This window comes from Onychostoma macrolepis, chromosome 17 (assembly GCF_012432095.1).
Source record: "Onychostoma macrolepis isolate SWU-2019 chromosome 17, ASM1243209v1, whole genome shotgun sequence".
Taxonomy (NCBI): Eukaryota; Metazoa; Chordata; class Actinopteri; order Cypriniformes; family Cyprinidae; genus Onychostoma; species Onychostoma macrolepis.
Genome location: NC_081171.1, coordinates 5,475,519 through 5,487,174, shown reverse-complemented (window position 1 = coordinate 5,487,174; position 11,656 = coordinate 5,475,519).

Below are 11,656 nucleotides of genomic sequence, written 5' to 3'. Positions count from 1 at the left end.
AGGATTATGGACAGATCAAACGCTGAGAATTCCAGCACTATGTGTCATTGAGTCCTAAGTGATTGATGTTCCTGCTGCAAAATGTTCCGAAATTAAAGGAAGTGACACCATTGTTCTGCCCATCTCATCTACAGCAGAGACAGGAGACAGTCTGTCATATTTGCCCAAAGGAAACTTCATATTCTCCCAATCTGATTGGCACGTTATGTAAAATTCCTCTTGCAGCTCCTATGACAAGCTGCTGCTGCCAGACTGAGGAAGGACACATTTCTTTCTCTGGCTTCCTTCCAAGAGGAAGGAGTAAAACCTCATCACGAGTAGTGACTTTAACACCGAGCGCTGGGAGTGCAGATTAATGCAGCGTTGATTCATTTGTGGTTTGCGGAAAGACTTCAGAGCTGCGTGAGCTTCATAGTTTCCCTCATGCTCGGGCACTACAAAAACACACCTTTCAACAGCAACATTAAAACTTCCTCTTTCATTGCAAAGAGTGGAGACTGGGGCTATTTGCTTTCACATTTTTATTTTTTTTTACTGTAATGAATTTTTTTTAGGTAGAGTTTATTTTTGAGGGTAATAAAAAGCTGTAATTTCCACTATTGTAAACCATTCAATTATAGTTAATTGATAAAGGGGCATGTTGTTACACTATGGGGTAAGTTGCCAAAATGTCAACCAGTTGAACATAAATCTGGTTAAACACACGTACACACACACGTTTCTGTGAATTGTGGGGACTTTCCATAGACTTCAATTAGTTTTATACTGACCAAACGATATTTTCTATTTTCCCCTAACCCTAAACCTACCCCTTACAGAAAACCTGTTTGCATTGTTACACTTTCAGATAAACATCTTGTGGGGACCCTACAATGTCAAAAATGTCAGGTTTTACTATCCTTGTTGGGACATTTGGTCCCCACAATGTAGCATAGACAAGAATCACACACACATTAGTATGAAATATTTTTACAAATGTTATAAAAATGACATAAGCACATAACAAAATTACTAAAAGTTTTGATAAAAAATAAAGCTAATGGCATATATTAATAAACACCAAAAAACTATATATAAATAATACTAAAATCACACTGGAATACAAGGGTATTTTTCATACAGATTGGGGAAATGTGAGATTGGGTTAAATTTTCAGATTTTATGTGGTCATTTTTTTCTAAAATGAATTTTTTACAATTTATGGTGGTCAAGGTTAATGGCCTTAAAAAGAATAAATTAATATTTAATAGCCTATATTCCATTTTTAACACATGTAATGAACAGTTGTATTAATTTATTTTGATTCCAGTTTTAGCTTTAGTCATTTTAGTACTTCAACTAACATTCGTTCATTGTCAGATTTTCTTTCATTTAAGTTTTCATCTAATGTTTATATTTTATTTCAGCTTTATTTAAATTAAAAAATATATATATTAGTTTAGTTTACAATAACAGCACTGTTGTATTGGCAAATGCAACAAGTCTTTACATAAACGGCTCGTATTTATATTTATATTATTCTGATAATGATATTGTATGCCCTTGATAACCTGATATCCCCTATATATTATGATTTGAGAAAGTACTGTTCATTGGAAGTCTGGAGAGAATATGTGTGTGATTTTAGACTGCGCAAAGCTCGTGTTTTAAAGTGTGTTAGTGGATGCGATAGTATGGAATGCGTAATATATATAATTTCAAATAATAATCATCTTATCATTTAAAAAATCCATTTATGGTTACAGTGTCGCCGTGTCCCAGGTAGTTAGAGCTGAAAATGGAAGTGAGCTAAAATGACTAGTAATCATCAACACGAAGAGGAGACATCAGAATCATTTAGCTTCACACCACCTCATCATTACCCAACAGAAATCATTAAGATATTTCTCCAAAAACACCACTAATTCACCGCTATTCCACCAGCCGAGTGTAAACGCATATGCACATTATAGAAAAATGAAGTCAAGCTCTATTTCAGTATGGTGTGGTTGAGTATGGTGCGTTTAAGTCAAAAACACACAACTGTTCAGCGCTGTGCTGGGTGTTGGAGCGTGCCGGCAGACTGTGTGAATCTATATAAAGCTGTCTAAGCATATTCCTGTGTGGGGTGAGAAATGTGAGGCTGTTAGTCGAGCACCACATCTTGTGATTAAAATGACCTACTACTGTTAAAGGATGGTGAGAGAGCAGCGCCGCTGGACTACAGGGCACAATCACTGACAGTTCACACATCATTAACTCGGTCTAATGTCAGAAAAACCTGCCGAGAGGCCTTCACATGTGCTGTCATTTAAAAACAGTCAGTGTAGGCTCTTAGTACAACGCCAACGCTGCTTTTAAATGACTATTGGTTAATGCAATTTTATTATTATTTTTTGTGCATATTTTTTAGGAATATTCTGCGTTCAAAACAGTTTAAGCCTGTGGCATGTTGAATACAAAACAAAACTATTTGGACTTATATTTCATTTTGTTAAAAACAAGAAAAAATGTAATGCACAGCAATGCAATGGAAGTCTATGAGGCAAAACTGTTCCACTGTAAGAGACTTTAAAATGCACACAGTAAAAAAAAAAAAAATACAGTAACTTTTTTCATGCTAAAATGAGACTAACCTTGTCTATCTAATGATATATTGTCATGTCACTAAGTCGCTAAATTAACTAGAACAATAGTTCCAACTCTAAAAGGATGACCTTTACTTTAAAGCTCAAATAACACAAATTTTTGTACAAATTATTTCATACAAGTGCTTTCACAAAAATACAAATGCATTTCTGCCTTTAGGCCCCATGTAATGTCCTGCCCCATAGACTTCCAGTTTAAGTGTGTTCATACTGTATGTAACAACTTTTGTTTTGTTTGTATTACTAATTGAAGTTATTATGTGGTTATCACCAGCATGCCATTTAGTCCCCATAAAAAATATAAGTTATTTATATTTCTAGGCACAATATTGTTCAAAAATTTGGGGTCGGTTAGACTTTGACTTATTTTAAGTCTTTTATGCTCACCAAGACTGCATTTATTTGATGAAAAAATACAGTAAAAATAGTAATATTATTACAATTTTAAATAACTGTTTTCTATTTGAATACAATTTAAAGTGGTAATTTATTTCTATGATGCAAAGCTGAATATTCTGCATAATTATTCACATGTCAGTGTCACATGAGACCAATTGAAATAGAAATTTTGTGCGACATTATAAATGTATTTTATGTCACTTTTGATCAATTTAATGTGTATACAGTTATTCAATTATTAATTATTTTTTTTTAATTCTGCCCCAAAACTTTTCGAATGGTTTCTGGTAAATACACACCTGACTGATCAGTTCGAGTTGTAGTAGCAAGTGATGATTGGTTGTTGATCACCAGTTCCTCTTTGACACGCCCCTTTTCCTGCCTCATTCAGACTAATGTGGCGATCTTTATTAGCAGCTGTGCTGGTGGAATATGTGTGATGAATTGAGCAGAAAGAGTTGAAGTTGATGTTATTTGCTGTCAGGAAAGAGTTAATTAATTTCTCCTCTTAATGTTCTATCTTCTCCTTTCTGCAGTAATACAATTTTACCACTTTGTGTAGGTATGTCCGCTTCGTCTGATTTGGTTTTATTCTCTTGATTTTTATTTATTAAGGTCCTTTTTCCATGATTCACAACATCTGAGAATTTTTTGTTTCCTTTAATCTTCAATTGTTGTGTCCTATCTGGGTCATAACAATCAGATTTCTACGTCTCAATGAAGAGGAACTCATTAGAAAGGCATTTGATTTTTGACAGCCCTATATGCACTCAAAAAGCAAGTAATGTGGAAGATTAACTTTTTTTTTTTCTTCTTCTCCAATGAAAAATCTTCCCCTCTTATCGTCATGCTGAAGTGTTGGCTGCCGCTGACCTTTGAAAATGTGACGGTTCTAAAAAGCTCTCAGTGTGGAAAAGCAATTCTGACTAATCACCTGCTTTAGCGACAGCGCGTGATAGAGACTGACAGGCACATCCAGAATAAGTTGTGTGTGCATGGCATGTTTGGAAACTCTTATACTGTTCCTGCAGTATGCTGTGCACAGAATGCAAATGTTTCTATAGCCATTGGCTCTTAGAGCCCCAAAACTCTGCAAGAACATCTCTGAATAGATGAGGAAAAACACAAGTGTATTTCATGTTTCAAGGCAAGACACCACTTTTGGGCTTTTCTGCTTATAACATGTCTATTCTTCAGTCTATTGGAAAGAAAACATCCAAAATACACCTTATTGCATACTATCTGTATCTGCAGATTTCAGTTACAATACATTTCTTTAAAGGCCATTTTCTCAAAATGATTTTTTTTTTTTTTCTGCACTGAGCCAGATTACAGAGGAGTTTGTTCATATATTGCTAACAGTTTTTATACATTTTAGTTGTAAAAACATGGTGTAAAAGTATTTTTTCTGGCTGTTGACAGTATTTTCTGATTTATGGAGCAATAGAAAGATTTTATATTTTAAGCCTGCATGGCTTTATCCAATGTTCAGATTTCTGTTCAGGAAAGGCAAGCAAATTAGTGCATATATAATTAGATAATGCCTCATTTTCATATTTACATTATAATAATTTTTTTTAAATTTTGCAATTCTTAATGTAATCAATCAACTGGGGAGGTATAGTGATATTTTTAATCCTGCTCACCTGGCGTGTTTTGCCTTAAAGAGCTCTCCATAAATAACTGCAATCATCTTATATAATATGCTAAATACAAGGCTTGAATGACAGTGTAGTGAATAAGCCAAAAGCAATATGAACTGTGATTTTTAGCAGACTGTGAAAAGACATTTTTGCACAAAATTGCATCTACAGTCATGGCCAAAAATATCGGCACCCTTGTTAAATATGATCAAAGAAGGCTGTGAAAATTAATCTGCATTGTTAATCCTTTTGATATTTTATTTAAAGAATTCACAAAAATCTAACCTTTCATTGGATAATAAGAATATAAAATGGGGGAAATAGCATTATGAAATAAATGTTTTTCTCTAATACACATTGGCCACAATTAACGGCACCCTTTTATTCAATACCTTTTGAAACCTCCATTTGCCAGTTTAACAGCTCTAAATGTTCTCCTATAATGCCTGATGAGGTTAGAGAACACCTGACAAGAGATCAGAGACCATTCCTTCATCCAGAATCACTCCAGACCCTTTAGATTCACAGCTCCATGTTGGTGCTTCTTCTCTTCAGTTCACTCATTTTCTACAGGGTTCAGGTCAGAGGACTGGAATGACCAGCAGAAGCTTGGTTTTGTGCTCAGTGACCCATTTTTGTGTTGTTTTTAAGGTTTGTGTTTGGATTATTGTCTTTATTTGATTTTTTATCTGTTGGTATTTGATAGAATCCATGATGCCATGTGTCTAAACAAGATGTCCAGGACCTCCAGCAGAAATAAAGGCCCACAACATCAAAAAATACAGCAGTATATTTCATTGAACACATGGGGTACTTTTTATCTCTGTGTTCACCAAACCCATCTTGAGTGTTTGCTGCTAAAAAGGTAAATTTTTAGTTACATCTGACCATAGAAGCCAGTGCCATTTGAAGTTCCAGTCGTGTCTGATAACTGAATATGCTGGAATTTGTTTTTGGATGAGCGAGGAGAATTTTTCTTGAAACCCTCCTGAACAACATGTGGTGATGTAGGTGCAGTTTGACAATTTTTTTTAAGGTTTTCTGCCCCCGAGACTCAACTATTTTCTGCAGTTCTCCAGCTGTGGTCCTTGGAGAGTCTTTAGCCACTCAAACTCTGCTTCTCACCATGCATTAGGACGATATAGACACACACGTCCTCTTCCAGGCAGTTTTGTAACATTTAATGTTGATTGGAAATTCTTAATTATTGCCCTGATGGTGGAAATGGGAATTTTCACTGCTCTAGCTCTTTTCTTAAAGCCACTTCACTAATTTGTGAAGCTCAATTATCTTTTGCTGCACATCAGAAATACATTCTTTGGTTTTTCTCATTGTGAGGGATGATTAAGGGAATTTGGGCTTTGTTTTCCCTCCTATTTATATTTCTGTGAAACAGGAAGCCATGGCTGGATAATTTCATGTTCATAATCACCCTGGAGTGCTCAAAATTGTGAATATGAATGGGAATATACCTCAGAGATATTTTACTCATAAGAATTTCTAGGGGTGCCAATAATTGTGTCCAACGTGTATTTGAGAAAAACATTTATTTCATAATATATACGGCATATTATTTTTCAGTATATGTGCCTTTGTCTTGTCCATACTCAATTTAAAATGCTCCCCAAAAAGGTCTTTGGCATTTTTGTCTTCTCAAAAATGAATCTCTGAATCATGACGTTCACTCATGGGCGATTCATATTCAAGCGCGAATGAGAACCGTTTCGCGGGGGATGCCAGGTGTTCAAAAAAAAGAAAGAAAAAAAAAAGAATATTCGAATCTCAAAACTGAAAATCGAATGCCAACCCACCGAATAAATATTCGAATAATCGACTATTCTGGTCCAGCCCTAATATAGTGTGCTGTAAACAAAATGCTAGTATTGAATTCTGAAGTGTTTGAAAGGGTCTTGATGAAGTATACCTTCCCATACTGGGAAATCATGGAAGGCAGCATCTTTATAGAATGTAGTTCCTTATTGTTGCAGCCCTTAAATCAATCCCCCGCAGACCTCGTCTTTATACCAGGAGATTATTTGCTGTTCAGTCAAAGTAATCACCACCGCAGGTACAGATATAGATAAAACAAGATGAAAAACATTTTTAGCTTGCAGCGCTCCATATGGCAACATAAATAATTAACAGCGCACACACATATATACTCCTGACAAAAGAGTTAGATCCGTGTTATTATTGCAGGTTGTGTGAGTGTTGATGTAGATATGACAAATTAGCGCCTGGTGGCTAATCAAAAAATATTGAACTAAATTTAGCCACATTTCAAGCTGCCATGAAAGAAAAATCAGTGTAACTCAAATATGATGAATTCCCAGATGAAAAATGGTTGGATTCTCTTTCATAGGTCTGCCTTTCATAGGTAGTTTTATTACTTAAAAATGAATATGTACATTTTGAAATTACATTTTTAAAAATTTATTTACTAAAGTAGACAAATGAGACAATACAGTAAAAGTATAGAGCTATAACATTTATGTGGATTGTAAATTTCACATCATTTGGTAGAAATATTATGAATATTATAAATATACAGTAAATTAGCTCATACTGAGATTGTGGCAAAGCTGAGCACAGTTTGAGACATTGTTCAAGCTCATCTCTCATCTTTCTGAGTTTTACATTTACAGTTCAGACTTGTGAAACAAACTCAGAATTAGTTATGAAAAGAAAAGTCTGAATTGTGAGATGATATTTTGCAATTGCTAGTAGAAAGCCTAGCAGATGTGTGAAAAAAGACGCAATTCACCTTTTTTAAATTTCTTATTCAGTGGTGGAAACAAGAACAGAATTGCATTGGAATTCTGAGGGAAAAAAGTCAGAATTGCAAAATGTAAACTGGGATTTCTGAGAAAAAAAGTCAGAATACTGAGATGTAAACTCAGAATTTTGAGAAGAAAAGTCACAATTATCATATATGGTTATGACATATAACCTCACAATTGTGAGGAGAAAAGGTCAGAATTTTGAGGTAAAAAGTAATTATCTTTTCTTTTTTTTTTTATCATTCCGTCGCAGAAACAGGCTTCCATAGATAAGTCTGACTGAAATAGAACTGTCAATGGCACAGGAGAGTGATCCATCAGTAACGTCCCAGAATGAGAGTTCACAGAGCCCACAGACAAATCATGCTCATTCACTGGAACGCTCGTCTCTGGACATCTGAGACTTGCCCTGAACAAGCAGACCGTCCTCTGAGATTGTGTGCTGAGATTGATGAAAATTACGGATGTGCAGTAGACTAAAGCAAATGCAGTGTACTCAAATTAGTGGCCATTTAGTAACTTGGCAACACAGGGCAAAGAAACTTACTGTAAATATGAAATTACATATGTGTCAGCTATTAAAGGGCAACTGTATCTGTAAAGCAATGGCTTCTCTACATAATGATGCAATTATATTTCACTCAATTTCTCACACAGTTGCCAGCAGGAAACAGAATCAAACTTGACTTATTTAAGATTCTCAGCACAATATTGTTGCTCATAGTTCAGAGGATAATAAAGTTAGTTTAATTCTGTTACTAAAATGACCATAGTAACAAATCATGGTAACTTAGCCACAATTATCATTCAAAATTTAAATAAAAATGTGGAAGAAGCTATGAATAGATATGGCAAATATTCATATAGGCCTATCACAACTGTCAGTTTACAGCCACATATTACATACACTGTAATAATGTCATTTCCATAATACTTTTTTTTTTGCTCGTCTGTGAAGGTTTTATTATAATACCCTTATCTTAAAGCTGTGACTGTCATGTAATAATGTGAAGTCGTGGTCACGAAAAGCTGAAACTTGGAGTATATTTGAACCTGAGTGACTATACCAGCAATTGCTCAGTTAATTGTGTTTAACTCTCTGACGACAAACAGTATTTGAATATAAATTTAACTTGTCATCTCTTCTGTCCTCGAAGTGACAGTATAAAAGTAAAGTCTTGGCTGTCAATGCTGGATTAAATTCTTTCAGATAATTATATGCCGGAAAAATTACGTGAGATGCAGGGTTGCCATAGTAATATTAACCGCAATTCATTGCCATACATTTGTTGCAGAATATGGACCGTTTTTATCACATTAAATGTAATTAAAACATTCAAATAACACATTCCAGTGCTCAAAGTTAAAATGCAGGCATGATTTCTTTGAAAGCACACTTAGCAGATTTGAATTAAACTGTTAAAAGTAAAGTCTAGGTGATTAAGATGCTGCAAAAAAAAAATCATCAAGACTTCTGTTTTGAGTAAAAGGCAGCCTCTGAGGTGTTTGTGGTAAATTTGCACTTACTAACATGCTATGCATATATGCTTGTCCTATTATTTGTCCCTTACCATTTATCCCAGGTTGTATTTTTTGTTAGGGATAGACATATGGAGGCCGTTCAATATGTTGTAATGTCAGACTGTACGTATATGTCAGTTGCATTTGTTAAAAATAAATATGGCATCTACTGAATTACTTTCACCAAAGCATTAACAACCACTTAGAATATCTTAGCAACACTGTAACATCATGACAGCGAGGTAATGTTTGTATAGATAGCTAGTTATAGCTATGGATGGTTGGATAGATAGAACAAGTCTATACTCCACATCTGATGGTTTTTCACTGAAACTGAAATATTCTTCATAGTTATCAGTTATGTACATTAGGACTTTATGCTACATAATATGTTGTTAAATATCCATATTTATTGCATTATTTTAGTGTTGTATGTTACCATGATGGTGTTTCATATTTGTGTATATGACAGTACACCTTCTATATATTTAGTATTTACCTCAGTTTGTGGAAAAGCTACTTTGATTCTTCCTGTGGCTTTTGTTTCAACGCCTGTGTTTTTAAGGTGGCCGTCACAGCATATTATAAAGGTTAAAAAACAGATTTTAGTAATTTGATATATTAATACTATAATTTCAGTTAATTTCTTTACTGTAAATTGAAGTTATTTTTATTTATTTAATACAGTAAAATCATTCTTCTTTCTTGATTTTTGGGCATATTGCAGTGATAAAAGCCCTAAAAAACCTTTTGTGCATTTTTTTTTTTTCAAATAATCCCACAGAAAGCACTTTGTCCTTGGCAGGGTGTAGTTTGAGGGGTTCAGAACGTCCTCTGAATTCATTAGTGATGCACAGGTACTCTCTTTTATGACATTACTGTACTGATGGCATCACAGATCCACTATTCCCTCATCCTCTTGTGTGCAGCCTATACAAATACAGACTCTACAGCAACCCGCTTAAAGGACAGACAGTCTCCTGATTACAGGGACAAAATAGCTGCCTCTTTAAAAGCTGTTTGAAAGAGCTGATTATATTATCTAAAGACAAAACTGCTAAAAAAAAAAAAAAAAAAATTATCGGGAGCTGATTCATGTAGGTGATGAATGTGACGTGAGGCTTGCTTTCAAATGTGCCTGAACAAGGCTGCGGTGAGTCTGTTAATTCAGCAAACACACTCCATCTAGGGAGAGATATTTGGAAAATTTCAATCAGCAAGGCCATACCTTCATTTGCCATAATGAGTGAATTTCCACCCATCTGTGAGAGGCCAGCACTGTGTGGGTTAATTAGCTGGATCCATCACGACTAATGAATTGAAAAAGTGAAACGCATTGACCCAAAATCTGTTGCACTGAATTTTTTCCAATGAGCCACGGAGAAACTGCTCAAATCTAATGCATAATTAAAGTGTATATTTTGCACCAAAATGCAGCAGATCTCATTCAATAATTAATGGAGATTTTAAGGCGAGCGATAATTCTCAACCTCTCTTGAGGATGTTACAAGACAGTGCGTTTAACAACACTCCAGATGTGGTTTTGATATAGATTTGTCTTAACAAGCTTGAGATTTAATACTTTTCTTAAGTAAAAGATTGTTTTCTAAGATTAAATCAATGAAATTGACCAGATTGTTATGGACCACAGCAATACAGTTTGGGAATATTGTCTTTGAGAGTGGAAACAAAGCATATTAAGCACAATGTTTGCAACCTGCTTATATTCTGCAGTGCATGTAAAATGCATCATGACACTCCTGCCAATCAGAATTGGGTTCATGTTACTAATAAATAACTGTTTTTCACTGAAAGACAGATATACTTTACAACCCTCATGTACACATTGATCTGTATGTTGCAATAGCAATAAAAGACAACAAGTCTTGCTCTACAAATCAACATGTAATGCATGTTCTTACACACAGTTCTTCAATTTTTAATGGTATTTTTGATTCAATTTTGAAATGGGGAGACTGGGAGGCAAATTTAAGAAAATAATAGATGGGACATATGAAGAAAACAAATGCGTAAGGAAAAAAAATCAATGGCTATAGGAGGAATTTACAGGTATAGTTACAGGCTTTCACAGCTATTGAGCTGAAATCGGTGTGAAAAGCGTTTCAGCATGCATTATAGAATCAGAATATAGATCATACATTACATTGTGCTCAGGGGGTATAAGTAATATCCTTTTCATACCAGCCTAATGAAGTGTTTAAGAAGCATGAAAACCCTGGCATGCCTGTTTGACAGGATGATCCATATGGCTAGGGAGACGGATGAGAAATTTAACTGGGAATAACATAGTACGTTCTGAAATAATTAACACTTAAGGCATGAATCTGTAATTGTCTTTCCATAAAACTTGGATGTGAAATATCTAGATCAACTGCTGTGAGAGCTTAATCATTTACATACTGCATTTGAAGGAACATTTGACTTCTCTAATAATCACAATTGAACCGGTGCTCTCTTAGTTAATTGCTGCTCCCGTGTGGCCATCAGTGAAAACAACCACAGAAATGGTGTAAACTAAGCAATTCTTCTCGAAGGAAATCTTTGAATCTTTTTGTTGGACCGTGCCATCATATTTCATGACTGTGCAATGCAATGAATTATTTTACACCAAAGCCCAAACTCTCACTTGTGGAACATGCAATAGTTGCACTCTGTTGAAGGAATA